Consider the following 14,869-nt stretch of genomic DNA (forward strand, 5'->3'; position numbering starts at 1 on the left):
GGCTAGTCATGGAATAAACAACCTACAATTAACATGATTCACACATAATGACAACCCAGAGTATGGGCTGAGTATGGGTTGTCCTTAATCGTGGGTTGTTGTTACATGTGAACCCTGCACTATGATTTAACTTTGGGCTGTTAACCATGAACAACCCAGAGTTCACAACCCAACAACAAATCATGGTTTCTCCTCCTGGGTTGTTCGTGGTTAACAACCCATAGTTAAACCATAGTGCAGGGGATGTGCACAATCACAGGAAGGAAGTGCACCATCACTGATGTTCTCTTTTCTTCAGAGAAGTTCATTATTGTTTCAAGTATTTAACACAAAATGAAAGAATACTGCTAAATGATGTTGAATATAGTTTGCCAAAACATTCCCTATAAGTGCAGTCAAGGTTGCAGTAATCTAGATTTGAAGTACAGACAGCAACTGTAGCTACAGGAGTTCCCCCTAGTGGAGAAACACAACTATATTATTTCCACAAGGGAAATTTTGTTTATATTGAAGTTCAGGAGGAAAAGATAGAGCTATGCAGGTGTTTGGATATTTCTATGTCTGGTTTAAGAAATAAAATACTGCCAGTTAAAATACTGAGATTCTCATTTACAACCGAAACAAGTTTAAATACTTCGCTTCTTTATTATGTAAGACAGAAGAGAAAGAGCACCGCAGATCATTATTTTCAAGTGGAATTCCGCATGAGAATTCAATCCTAAATTTACTATTACGAATACTCAAAATTAAGAGATGGCAGGCCAAACTGGAAAGGTACATCCAAAGTTCTCCAAGAGTAGAGGACAGGCCTTCAGGGAACTTGCTCCTGACAACACACGTAGTCCCAATGCATTGAAGGTCCTACAGGGCCTCATATTCTACAGATCATCATTATAATGCGTGTGTACCTCTGCACTTAAAGGAGGGAGACTGTTATGACTTCCCTGCTAACCTGTTCAGTGTGCAAATAATGAATGACAGCTCAATCCTAATCACATTTACTTGAAATTAAGCATCATAGATTTCAACAGGAGTTGCTTCCAAAGAAGTATGCACAGAATGGCAGACTAAAACTGCAATCCTACATACCTGGGAGTAAGCCCTCTGAAGTAAATGGGACTTACTTCTGAGTCGTAATGCATAGGTTTGTGATTTATGGCTGTAAACCTATATCCAGTTACCCAAGAGAAAACACAGGGACTTACTTCTAAGTAAACATGCATAGGGTTGGGCTGCCAAATATCTAAACAATGGATTTGGGTACGATAGCCCTGCCTCCCAACCCCCAAAATATCACTTGTTCATTCCTAGGGTTGGTAAGGGAGTTACTAAATTCAGACACTTGTAAGTAGTTTAACATCAGGAGTTATATTCTTACCTTTATTCAGCCCTTTACAGGTTGAAAAGACATTTACTCAACAGGAAACGTTAGTAAACAGGATAGTGAACTGATGGCACAGAGGCTCGTGAGCCCCAGCAACACACCTGCCCTCCCAAAGAAATCCTGAAGAGAAACAGAGACCCCCACCCCATTTTGTAGGGCAGCTTAGAGCATTGCAGGGCTAATAGTAACCCACATTGATCCAAAAAATCCTCTGAGGGTTGATTCACATCCCACCTGTCCTGGTAACCTAGATTGATATCAAAGTCCTAATAATGACAGTCTGGGCTCTTCACAATTCAGGAAAGTGCTTAGGCGGCTATTTCTGAAAGATTATCCAAGACTATACCAGGACATCTAACTAGTCCTGTGGTGCATCCGGATAACAAAAAATGTTACTCTTTATTATTATTATATTATTATCATAAAATAGTCATAGAATCATAGAATAGTACAGTTGGAAGGGGCCTACAAGGCCATCGAGTCCAACCCCCAAGTTTACAGTATGACTTGGGGTTATGGATAATGGATAACTCTATCCAAGATTATGGATAACTGTAAACTAGCACTATACCTGTGCAATGGGAATGGTGCATTATCAAGTGCCCAAAGAAAAGAGGAAGTGTCCCTCTCTAGCTCCACTGGAACACATAGCATAATTTTAAATGGGAACCCCTTCCTGTTCTTTCTCTGCCCTGCTGTGAAACAGCCACCATACAACGATCTCCTTCCCTTTACTAGAGGGGTAACCATAGTGGCAGCTGGCAAACCTGACTCACTGACCTGGTTCGGGCAACACAACAGCCCATCGAAGATATGTAACCCGGGGGTAGCTGTTGCGCAAACCTATCTGGCGGGGGTTATCTGAGGGTTAAACAACCTTTGCATAACCCAAAGTTTGTTGTAGGGTTATCTGAGGGTTTAACTCTCAAATAAACCCTACTAGATGGATTCACACGACACAACTCCCAGTCGGGAGTTACATAATCATAATGGTGGCCAGCATGCAACACAGTTCCACAAGGATAAATTAACCCTCGATGAGCTGTTGTGTTGCACGAACCAGCCCATTCCGTGTCCCCCACCCTTTCAATGGGGCCTGTAGGCATACCTGTGCTGAAGTGCAAAGTATTTTGAAAAGGAACTGACAATGTTTCACATGAACACGTCACTGCAGGAGAAGCCCTTACTGACAGAGATAAGAACTTAAGAAGAGCCATGCTGGATCAGACCAAGGGTCAATCTAGTCCAGCATTCTGTTCACACAGTGGCCAACCATCCGTCAACATGAAATCCATACGCAGGACAGGAGTTCAACAGCGCCCGCCCACTCATGTTCCCCAGCAACTGGTGCACATACTGCCTCTGAAACTGGAGGATGAAATTGGCAAGGGATTTCTCCAAAAACTCCATAGCAGAGAGGGAATGAAGGTAATGGTAGAGCAGCAGGTGGGAGGGTAATACAGAAAGTTAGAGTTACACACCATCACTAATGACATCAACAACCATTTCTCCACACCAGATGAGACAACATTACTATAGCAGGTCACAAATAAAAGCTTATGCATCATTACTAGAATTTTTTTTTTTAATGGGAAGACAATTGGAGAATCATCAGAATTCAGCTGTTGGGGATAAAAGCCATCTGGATTCTCAAGAATACATGAGTGACCAAATGTTCCCCACAGTGAAGAAAAAGGCAACAGTGGAAGTACTTATGATTTCACATATGCAAAAAGCATTAGAATTAAAAACAGGTGTAGCACAATTAGGGAACAATCCTATGGCTGCTAGACAGTGGCTAGATGGCCACAGGATATCTTGTTTTCCGGGAACTGACCTCGGAGCCCGCAGAACTGACCTCCCCCCAATTCCACGCTGCCTTGGAGGCAGCGCGGAACAGTCCCATCCTCTGCGCTTGCATGAGGAGCGCAGAGCGGCTGAAAGGGGGCGTGCCTGGGGGCATTCTGGGGCGTGGATGGTGGAAATGCCTGTACAACACATCCAATGTGACGTGCAGCAGCCTCCTCCCCCACTCTGTCCTCCTGTGGCTAGACAGCCGCAATCGGCTGTCTAGCTGAAAATGTGGGGCAGGAGAAGCGTGGAGGGAACAATCCCCTCTGTGCTTCTCCTGCCCTGCTTAGGATAGGTGGACACCTCTGAGTTTGGAGGCAGCCGCCTATCTGGATAGGACTGCACCCTTAATAACTTAAGCAGAAAATCCATGATTCAAATGTCAGTACAGCTATAACCTCTCTAGGTATCACAGTCCCTCAGCCCTGGTATATTATATGGGGGTAACTACTGGCCTAACTTAGGGTGCAACCCTATCTGGATACTCGGCAATCTCTGAACTCAGAGGTGGCCCACTATCCAATGCAAGGTGGGCAGAGCACGGGGGGGATCTTCTCCTCTGCACTCCAGACACCCTGCATTTGCGGCTAGATAGCCGATTGTGGCTGTCTAGCTGGGGGCCTTGGAGCGGGGAGGCTGGATGATGCATAGGAAACATCGTAACAACACTTCTGCAGTCTCCTCCCCTCCCCAAGAACGCTCCTTTTTCGCCCTGTCTGCACTGCAGTTACGAGCGCGGAGACAAGAAAGAAACATGCTGCCTATGAGACAGCGGGGGGGGGGGGGGGGAGAGCTCAGCTCCCAGAAACTGAAAAATCCTATGGCCGTCTAGACACTGTCTAGTGGCCATAGGACTGCTTTCTTATGTGGTTTATGTAAGAATACTAAAATAATGTATATAATAGATTTTACGCACTCTGGAAAAATGTGATATGAAAAGTATTATAGTATATCTGTTACTTTATATATGTTTCTAAAGCTTAATATGTATTGTGCCAAATATCAGTACTTGAATAATTGAATAGGAGAAAGCCTATTCATAAAATATAACTAATTTAAAAAGTCAACCTATAGCAGAATGCATTGCTTAACCTAAAAGTGTATAATCCACTTACATATCAGAAACAAAGTGGTCTCTTAAAACATCCAATAAATGCAAAGAGTGTACTCCTATAAGACAACTGTACATAATGAAAGAAAACTCTGTTTTAGTGCCATGGAACTGGCAGTCTAGTACCAGAGTTGCCCTAGAACAGAATTGTACAGTGAAGTGTAATCAAGACACTGACAGCTTCTGCTCATCATTGTATTGCAGATGTGCTCAAAGTCTGCTAGTGAGCCTTTGTATTCAAACTTTACTAAGAATAAACAGGAGAAGACCAAGACAGGGAAGTAGTTGAACTTGTAGCACTCATCTCATGTCAGGGGTAAAGAAAACTAACAGGAAAGAAAAAAACAAAAAGCCAGACTATATAGGTCAATGAAACTGTCCATGGAAAAAAGAATCTCATTAAAACTATGAATTCCACTGATCCCTAGTAACACGGATAGTCTTCACCTTTAGGAAATGGCTGGAGATCAGTGGTAGTGTACATGCCTTGCATTTAGAAGGCCCCAGGTCCAATCCTTGGCATGAATAGGTAGGGTTGGGAAAGTCTGCTGTCTAAAATCCTGGAGAGCTGCTGCTCATCAATATAGTCAATACCGAGCTAGATGGTCTGACTTGGAATAAGGGAGCTTCCTATTTTCCTAGTATCAGAAACTGGAAGTGGTAGAACAAGTAGCTTATGCGCCTCACCCCCCGATATACAAAGATTCAATTGGAGAATTCAGGGAAGAAACCACTCTTCTCTTAGAACTAGTCATGCCTCTTTTAAAAGGTCTCATAAACTGAACAAGGCAAAAGCAACATTAAAATGGAACTCAAAATTCAAAGATAATTCTAAGGGATGTGATTTGCAGTACTTCCATAATTGGGAAAGTCTGTAACCATTGTTGTTATTTCTAGCTCAGAAAGCTCAACACCAGTCCACGATACAACTTATTAAATGTATTTATAATATGTATAAACTGCTTTTCATTATAATATCACAGGATACAGAATTCATTAAAGTGACAATTAAAATAAACAAAAGCCACATTAAGCACAGCAAATCTATGAAGGGAAGTATTAAAAACCAATACATACCTGGTTAAACAGGTACATTTTTTACAGGTGCTAAAATACCACTATCGCACTACAGGGGGGACAGAATTCCAAAGGCAGGCACCACAACAGAAAATGCCTCTCCCTGGTTGCTATCAGATGTACTTGTGCAGGCAACAGAACATATAGGTGGCCCTGTCCTGTACTCTGTAGATCTCAATGAACAGGCAGGTTGATACAGAAGAAGATGTTTCCTTGGGTAACCTGGTTCCAAGTTGTTTAGGGCCTAATATGTCAACAATATCTCTTGAACCTGGCCCGATAACATATTCATAGCCAGTGTAGTTCTCTGAGCAAAGGCATAAAATGTGACACTTACAATATGCTTCCATTAACTCTGAAGTCACATTTATTTCACTGGAACGTATTTCCACAAACTATGCTTAGGCTGCTTCTAACATTACCTTTTCTTATACACATCCTAAACATACATTTATTTTGGACATAACCTTTGGTCAGCAACAACATAATTCAGCAAAGGAGAGCCATGCCCTTAAGCAAGCTTCCACACATGTATCACTTGTTGGCTTAGCAGTAGGGCAGTTAGGGCTGGACTTTGTGGTCAAAGCCCAGGGCCTCACAGTCCAGGGGATCCCCAAATGACCACCCAGAGAGTGGCAGGTGATGGAGGAAATGGTAAAGATGCTCAGCATCAGCACCTGGGCTGGCATGGGCATGCCAACGCTGATGCAGATCACCACAGCATCCTTCTAATTTAAAAAAATGCTACAGTTGCACATTTTAAAATATTATCCCTTTCTACAACCAAATTGTGCTTATTCCCAAATAAATTATTCCCCAGAAGGGCTGCAGAAACAAACTCTATTTTATTCCTCAAGTCATGATGATGGTATGATTTAAGTGCACTTAAAATGCTAAACTGCACACAATCTAGAGTATTTCTGTTTTTTAAATCAGGGCTGGCAAACTCTTTTGTTGTTGTTGTTTGTTCCAATATATCAGGAATGTAGAATTACCTGTAAAGTATAGAATGATGGGTAGGGAATGAAAAAGAGAAATGTTAATTGTGTGCTTCACTACACACACATGGTTGTCTAAAGGGACGCTCTCCCTAAGACCATTAAGTCCAGGATCTAAAGTTACCTAACTGCATCTCTGTTGTTTAGAAACCTTGTGCATAAATTTGATGCACATCAAAGTATGGATGCTGTTTATCCATATTCTATTGCTTTCAACTGAATACACATTCTGGCCCAATAGCTTTTTAACTCAGTTTAGTTAGAATGGATGCAAGTCGCCTTCCAATTTCAGGAATATGTAGAGTTACAACATAAGCCTCCTTGATAAACTTTTTTTCACTTGGTGCTAAATTTCACAATGCTTCAGTATTAAGATGAAGTTAATCCAAGAAACTGAGCTAGCTGGAGACAACGTATAAGAACTCTTGTTAGAAAAACTACTTACCACTACAGCAGCTCTTCAGTATACATTCCTGGAAACAAAGTCCATTAATTTTAAAACAGAATTATTTCCAAATACCCCAATCCCATAAGCTGCTGCTCAGGCAGATATGGTTTGTGTCCAATCCTGTATTCATAACTCCCTACTCCAGCACTTCCCCAGCACACAGTAGGGCTAACATACATGAAGCAAAAACAAACAAAAAAACCCCCTTCATTATACCTCTTGACCCAGACCAAGAACAGACCAATGAGATTAAATAAGATGCTCTCTACTTCATTAGGTCAGCCCTAGAATTGGCCAAAGACGTGGTAGAGCTGGCATGATTCACAAAGACAAGGTTATAGCTAGGGTATTGTGCCAGCATCACATCAGCAAAGAATACTGCACTGGCACAGCAGTACAGGTTGATACCATAGCAGCCCATATGGGTTAGCTATTTACAAGGCAAAGAACTGGTGGAGGGGAGACAGGGATGAGATGGCTTGTACCCTACAAGCCTTTTCATCACAATGGAGTGATTAAATGTACACAGTGGAATGTATGCTGCAATGGTCAGTTTTAATGGCATTGCAGCTAGTAAGAAGGATAGCAGGTTGGATTTGTGCCCAGCTTCCTTTACCTAGAATGAAACGAAGGAGCGCTTTGTTGGAACATCATACTCTGCACTATCATGTCTCTCTCTCTCTCTCTCTCTCTCTCTCTCTCTCTCACACACACACACACACACACCCACGCTTCTGCTTAACATCCAGACTAATGAAGAGTTCCCGAAATCTGAAAGCTTGCTCACTATTTTGTGACATTTGGTTAATCCTAATAAAGATATTGTTCTACTATGCACTATCAGTTTCACACATTTATAAGATCAGGGTGCCCATTTTGAATTACAGATTCAAAATTATTAGAACCATGAATTAATTTTAAGTAACTGCCCCTATGCTAGTTGGCTACAGACAGAAACCACAATAACTGAGAATATCTCTAACTTGTAAATTGTTGTTGTTGTTGTTCAGTCGTTCAGTCGTGTCCGACTCTTCGTGACCCCATGGACCATAGCACGCCAGGCCTTCCTGTCCTGCGCTCTCTCCCGGAGCGTGCTCAAGTTCATATTCATTGCATCAGTGATGCTATCTAGCCATCTCATCCTCTGCCGTCCCCTTCTCCTTTTGCCTTCAGTCTTTCCCAGCATCAGGGTCTTTTCCAGGGAGTTTTCTCTTCGCATTAGGTGGCCAAAATATTGGAGCTTCAGCTTCAGGATCTGTCCTTCCAATGAGCAGTCAGGGTTGATTTCCTTTAGGATGGACTGATTTGACCTCCTTGCAGTCCAGGGGACTCGTAAGAGTCTTCTCCAGCACCACAGTTCGAAAGCATCAATTCTTCGGCGCTCAGCCTTCCTTATAGTCCAGCTCTCACAGCCATACATTACTACTGGGAAAACCATAGCTTTGATTAGACGGACCTTTGTCGGCAAGGTGATGTCTCTGCTTCTTACTATGCTGTCTAGGTTGGCCATAGCTTTCCTCCCAAGGAGCAAGCGTCTTTTGATTTCATGGCTACAGTCACCGTCTGCGGTGATCTTGGAGCCCAAGAAAGTGAAATCTGTCACTGCTTCCATTTCTTCCCCTTCTATATGCCAGGAAGTGATAGGGCCAGATGACATGATCTTAGTTTTTTTAATGTTGAGTTTCAAACCAGCTTTTGCACTCTCCTCTTTCACCCTCAACAAGAGGCTCTTGAGATCCTCTTCGCTTTCTGCCATTAGGGTGGTATCGTCTGCATATCGGAGGTTGTTGATAATTCTCCCGGCAATCTTAATTCCGACCTGTGATTCATCCAACCCGACATTTCTCATGATGTACTCTGCATATAAGTTAAATAAGCAGGGCGACAATATGCAGCCTTGTCGTACTCCTTTCCCAATTTGGAACCAATCGGTTGTTCCATGTCTGGTTCTTACTGTTGCTTCTTGACCCTCGTACAGGTTTCTCAGGAGACGGGTAAGGTGGTCTGGTACTCCCATCACTTTCAGAATTTGCCACAGTTTGTTGTGATCCACACAAGCAAAGGCTTTAGCGTAGTCAATGAAGCAGAAATAGACGTTTTTCTGAAATTCTCTTGCTTTCTCCATGATGCAGCGAATGTTGGCGATTTGATCTCTAGTTCCTCTGCCTCTTCGAAACCCAGCTTGTACTTCCGGTAGTTCTCGGTTCGCATACTGCTGAAGCCTAGCTTGTAGGATTTTGAGCATCACCTTGCTGGCATGTGAAATGAGCGCAATTGTGCGGTAGTTTGAACACTCTTTGGCGTTGCCCTTCTTTGGAATTGGAATGTAAACTGACCTTTTCCAGTCTTGTGGCCACTGTTGAGTGTTCCAGATTTGTTGGCATATTGAATGCAGCACTTTAACAGCATCATCTTTTAGGATTTTAAATAGCTCAGCTGGAATACTGTCATCTCCGCTAGCTTTGTTGTTACTAATGCTTCCTAAGGCCCACTTGACTTCACTCTCTAGGATGTCCGGCTCCAGTTCAGTGACCGCACTATCATGGCTATCAGGGACATTCAGATCTTTCCTGTATAGTTCTTCTGTGTATTCTTGCCACCTCTTCTTAATCTCATCTGCTTCTGTTAGGTCCCTGCCTTCTTTGTCCTTTATCATGCCCGTCTTTGCACAAAACGTTCCCTTGAGATCTCCAATTTTCCTGAAGAGATCTCTAGTCTTTCCCATTCTGTTGTTTTCCTCGATTTCTTTGCATTGTTCATTTAAGAAGGCCTTCTTGTCTCTCCTTGCTATTCTCTGGAACTCTGCATTCAGTTGGGTATCTCTTCCCCTTTCTCCCTTGCTTTTCGCTTCCCTTCTTTCGTGAGCTACTTGTAAAGCCTCATCAGACAGCCACTTGGCTTTCTTGCATTTCTTTTTCTTTGGGACGGATTTTGTTGCTGCCTCCTAAACAATGTTACGGACCTCCGTCCATAGTTCCTCAGGCACTCTGTCTGTCAGGTCTAATCCCTGAAATCTATTCCTCACCTCCACTGTATATTCATCAGGGATATGACTGAGGTCATACCTGAACGGTTTAGTGGTTTTCCCGACGTTCTTCAATTTAAGCCGAAATTTTGCAAGAAGCAGCTCATGATCTGAGCCACAGTCAGCTCCAGGTCTTGTTTTGACTGACTGTATGGAGCTTCTCCATCTTTGGCTGCAAAGGACATAATCAATCTGATTTCGATATTGACCATCTGGTGACGTCCATGTGTAGAGTCGCCTCTTGTGCTGTTGGAAAAGAGTGTTTGCTATGATCAGCATGTTCTCTTGGCAAAACTCTATTAGCTTTTGTCCTGCTTCATTTTGTACACCAAGGCCATGCCTGCCTGTTATCCCGGTGATTTCTTGACTTCCTACTTTAGCATTCCAATCCCCTATGATGAAACTTGTAAATAGATAGATGTAAAAAAGAAAAAGAAAAAGCCATTTCCAATCTCACTGCATTCCCAGGAGCCTGCTGAAATTCAAATGTAGGTCACATCAAATATAAAGAGGGAAACTCAAGATCTACAATACAGAATATACTTGCATAAGAAGATTTATAACATAAACAACAGTTCTAATGTAATAATCTGTCCTAGTGGATTTTAAAGTACAGCAAGTAACATTTGACACATGGAATTCTGGGAACTGTAGTCATACAACACTGAGAATGTACAACTAAGACACCAGAATATCAGCAAGCGCAAAACTTGAGTATCGTTTAATTCTATCATCGTGGTAATTTAATAAAAGTTATTCCATACATTAAGGATGCAATCCTATGCATGTTTAGACAGAAAAAAGTCATATCACTCCCAGGATTCCACAGCCAGCCATGTAGGGCTTTTTGCTGTATAAAGATGCATAGGTTTGTGCCCTAAACTACTAATTACAGTTTGGTAGGTATCTATTTTGCAAAGTAGACTGGAAAGAAGTTAGGCGTAACTTTGCTCTGTTATTGTATAACAGACCATGGACAAGTATCTAAAACAATCACTACAATTTATTTTAAAATAGTAAGGAAGAAAAAGCATGCACATGCACACAGTGGTTTATAAAATTTCAAAAAATAATTTTAATTGCATTTTGATACTACTTCTTTTTTATTGTATTTAACAAACTTCATGAGGTGCTGTTATCTGCACAGTCCACCCTTCCCCAAACTGGTGCTCTCCATATGTTTTGGAGTACAACTCCCATCACCCCGTCAACATGGCCAGTGGGCAGGAAAAATGTCTAGAGGGCACCAGGTTGGGAAAGGCTGGGATAGTCAATGCACAGTCCAAGATTCATCTGCCTCAAGGGACAACTCCTGAAATTCACTAACAGTCAATGAAATGTTTAAGACCACACACTAGTCAAGCTTTTAATTTAAGCTCACATAGAAGTGCCACCAATGTTTTCAGTGAACTGGTATGAAACAATGTAAAATATAACTTCTGTCATGATACACAGTACAGGTGGACATAATGTATGGCTATATGATTTAAATCAGCAATCCCCAACCTTTTTGGAGCCAGGGACCAGCCCAATTTTTCCACAGACCCCGGGGGGGGGGGGGTGTTTCCGCTGGCAGACTTCCGGCTGCTGGGATGCAAATGGCGTCCGCTATGCGGATGCCACTGGCGTCCCTATTCTTTGCAGTAATCGACTACATAAAGATTTACATAGCCTATTACTTGTAGAACAGCGGCTGGAAGTTTGACAGCGACCGGAGCCGGCCGGCAGCTCTGCGGACTTGCCACGGAGCAGAGCCGGCTGGGGAGGATTCGGGGGGGGATGGATCGCCTCCCCCCTGCGGACCCCCACAGACCCAAGGTGAGGGGGTTTCATACCCCCCTGTAGCCTGGTTGCTGACAGGCCACGGACTGGTACCGGTTTGCGGCCCAGAGGTTGGGGACCCCTGATTTAAATGACTGAGACAAGCAAGGAAAACAGATCGGGGCTCCTGCCTTGAAAGGCAGCCTAGAAATATTTTAAATAAAATAAATTAAATATCAGAGATAAATGTGAACAGCATACCAGTAACATGTTAAATTTATGGCATGCTACTTCAACTGAATACTTTTCCATTTCTGTACAGCTCCAAAGATTGCAGAGATGCAATGAATCTAATAAAATGTCCCTCTTTTCTTTTTGCATCCCTTCAACCTAGTTTCTGCAAGAGAAGATGAAGTGGTAAATCTAACTAGGCTGTTACACTTCAGACTGCAGGTAGGATTCACATGACTGAATGCTCCTTCATACAAGCAATTCCATACATATAGAAAACTAGCAGTTTAGGGAGAAGCATTCTAGCCTAGCCTCTCCTAATGTGCTAGTTTTCTATGTCTAGATATCCCCCTTCCCCCAGGGAGCATTCTGTCATTTGAGGTCCCACCTGCAGCCTGCTGGTGGTATAGTCCTGACAGAGGTTAACCACTTAATTGGCTATTTGTGAGAACTAGTCCTTACTCTCAGAAAACAAATGGTGCCTATTATCTATAGCAGAGGTGTTCAAACTTTCTAGTTTCAAAGAAAACTTTCCACACTGAGTTATGAGCCATGGAACTCTGGCGTATCAAAAAAATATTCCAGGTACACACTCAGCTTCCACAGAGCATCAGTTAGACCAGGTGGGCCATGGCACTGCCTTGCATGAACCAATTGTGTGCCCTCCATTGGAACACAGCTATACAACATGAGGAGTGGCTGGGGAAGTCATTTGTTAGGAAAGCTTGTACACTATTAATGATCTTTTCATTAAGGAACCCCAATAAGCTTCTGAAGAACGCCAGGATTCCCTAGAATAGTCTACTAGCATATACCAAACCACTCTGCCCATCATCACCTAGACCTCGGAATGTGTCCATTTGCCATACCTGAGGTTTTCAGGTATTTCTAGTACCATGAAAATACTAGAGTCAACAGCAACAACATAATTTCCTGCTCAATAACCCTGTTTCCAACTAATATTTTCATTTAATTCTGATAGCAAAACAATACTGTTCTTTGAAACAAGCGTTTTAGTGGAGAAAAAAGTTCCAACAGAGCACTGATCAATGCTCATATTGTACTTGGAGGGAACTGGGCTCATTATATAAATGAAAGCTTTTCAATAAAACTTAACCACCAAAAATAATGGGCTATGTAGACAATCAAACGACACTCTCTTCATATTTGTTCTCCAGTGATCATGTGTCCCTGGTAGAAAAGCCGCGACAAGTTTCCCAAGTGAGTAAGAGTTTTAGCCCATAACTGCAAGGGGTATTTTCGAAGAGGGAAACTAGTACTTAAAAAGCGGACAAGATTAAAGCAAACTTCTGTCGCTTCTCAGCTGGATCAGGGAGGTAAGTCTACTTTCCGACTCTTCCCTGGATCTGCGCTGCCCCCTAGAGGTCGCCTCTCATCTTCTTCAGAGGCCGGGTGCAATGAGCTCCCCAGTTCTTCCACTCAAGTCAGCCCTGCCCGAACCGGTCACAGCTGCTTTCTGAACCGGGCACCGCTCCCCAAACCCATCTCATATGCTGGGGAAACGAGAAATACCTAGGAACAAGTAGGCTTCCCATCCCCCTCCTACAGAAATCCCGTCCTAACCCCACCTCTCCGAAGATCCACCCCCCCTTTAAATGCCAAAGAACCGAAGGAGGATGCCAGCTGTCACGGCCACCGCCAACCCATAAACGGGCGTGTGCTGGTGTCAGAGGCAAGAGTGGGCCACTTTCTTCCGGTCCTCTAAAACGAACTGCAACCTATTGGCCTGCCACCGCCATCACCCCTACCCCACGTATACTGTTCGGGGGTCAGCCACCCTGTTCCTCCAGACCCCAAAAAACGATCTGAAGGCACTTCACACAGTGCCACCTCTGAATCTAAATAGAGGCCTAGGCCTGAATGGGAAGTCACTAAGGAACCACCCTGTGTACGCCGCTCCGAGTCCCTTGGAGATGTGAACATAGTAGATAAATAACGAAGCAGTCTGCACCGGACCCCATAAGGAGGATGCTTAGAGCGCCCTGTCATAGGTTGGCAACTGCCTCTCCAGGCATTACACTATCCGGCGCCACCGGCACGGTCAGTCTTATGCATACTAGTCTCCCTCTGCCCATGTCCAAAGGGCAGCGAGAAAGAGCCGGGCAGCCCACCTCCAAGGAAAGGCTGCCTGGCTCTTGCTATCGGCCCCCTGTGCCAAGCATCCCAGTACTCCCGGGCCCCTTCTCCTCACCTTAGCTACCCTCTCCCTTCCAATCCCAGAGCATTGTCCTCATCACTGGGGGGAAGGGAAGAGACATACACAATCTTCCCCACACCTCTTCTATGCCATGTCCCTTAGAACACAAAGCTTCTCCCCACATTTTTGTCCCCGGTTTCTCTTCGGCCACGAGAAAGAGCCGCCCCTACGCCGCCGCCCACGGTTTCCACTGGGGCCCTTCCCCGCCTGAGGGGCCTCGCTTCTCTCCCGCCCCCTCCCCGGAAGGAGCGGGGCCCTTGCCAATGTGCCAGGCCCCCCCCGACCCGCTTTCGTCCCCGCGGAACACTCACCTCCTGGCAGCCCCTGGGCACCGCGGTCTTCTTCACCACCCGCGACCCCGCAAGTCCAAAGCCTCTGCCGCCGTCGCCCAGAATCCCGGCCAAAGGCGGAAAAAATTAATCATAAAAAAATAATAATAATTCCAAGGGGAAAAAAATGGCGGATTAAAATCCAAGATGGCGGCGGTGAAGGGCGAACGATATCGGGGAAGATACCTAGAGATCCATCCGCCAGGCCCCGAGAGAAAGAGTCCGCGATTCTCCTCACAACGACCCTGCGGCGCACCAACACAGCCCCAGGCACGATCCTGTCTTCTGCGGAATACGCCCGTCACCCCGACCAGACTTACACAGGGCAATCCTTAGTGTACACTAAAGCCTTTTGTCTTCCTTCCAGAGCCACTATCTCCCTCGTACGGCCAGAAGAAGCACCTCCTGCTTGTGTGCTCCAAAGCGGCGGAGGGAC

The 14,869-nt window shown here is 44.2% G+C and overlaps 1 protein-coding gene across 5 annotated transcripts in view; it reads right to left on the reverse strand.

The window, feature by feature from the left end:
* KMT5B (lysine methyltransferase 5B) overlaps positions 1-14,869 on the reverse strand; it is a 60,363-nt gene that overhangs the window by 38,985 nt on the left and 6,509 nt on the right. For 2 of the 5 annotated variants that reach the window (XM_084857402.1, XM_084857413.1), the window contains exon 1: positions 14,416-14,848. The exons of 2 other annotated variants lie outside the window; for them this stretch is intronic. The gene's annotated coding sequence lies outside the window, so the exon portion shown is untranslated. Of the gene's footprint in view, positions 1-9,934; positions 10,141-14,415; positions 14,849-14,869 lie in introns of those variants that run through there. One more of the 5 variants, XM_084857392.1, reaches the window with a different exon arrangement.

Source organism: Heloderma suspectum, chromosome 1 (genome assembly GCF_057233095.1).
Source record: "Heloderma suspectum isolate Gila_16-S chromosome 1, 16-S_ref, whole genome shotgun sequence".
Classification (NCBI taxonomy): Eukaryota; Metazoa; Chordata; class Lepidosauria; order Squamata; family Helodermatidae; genus Heloderma; species Heloderma suspectum.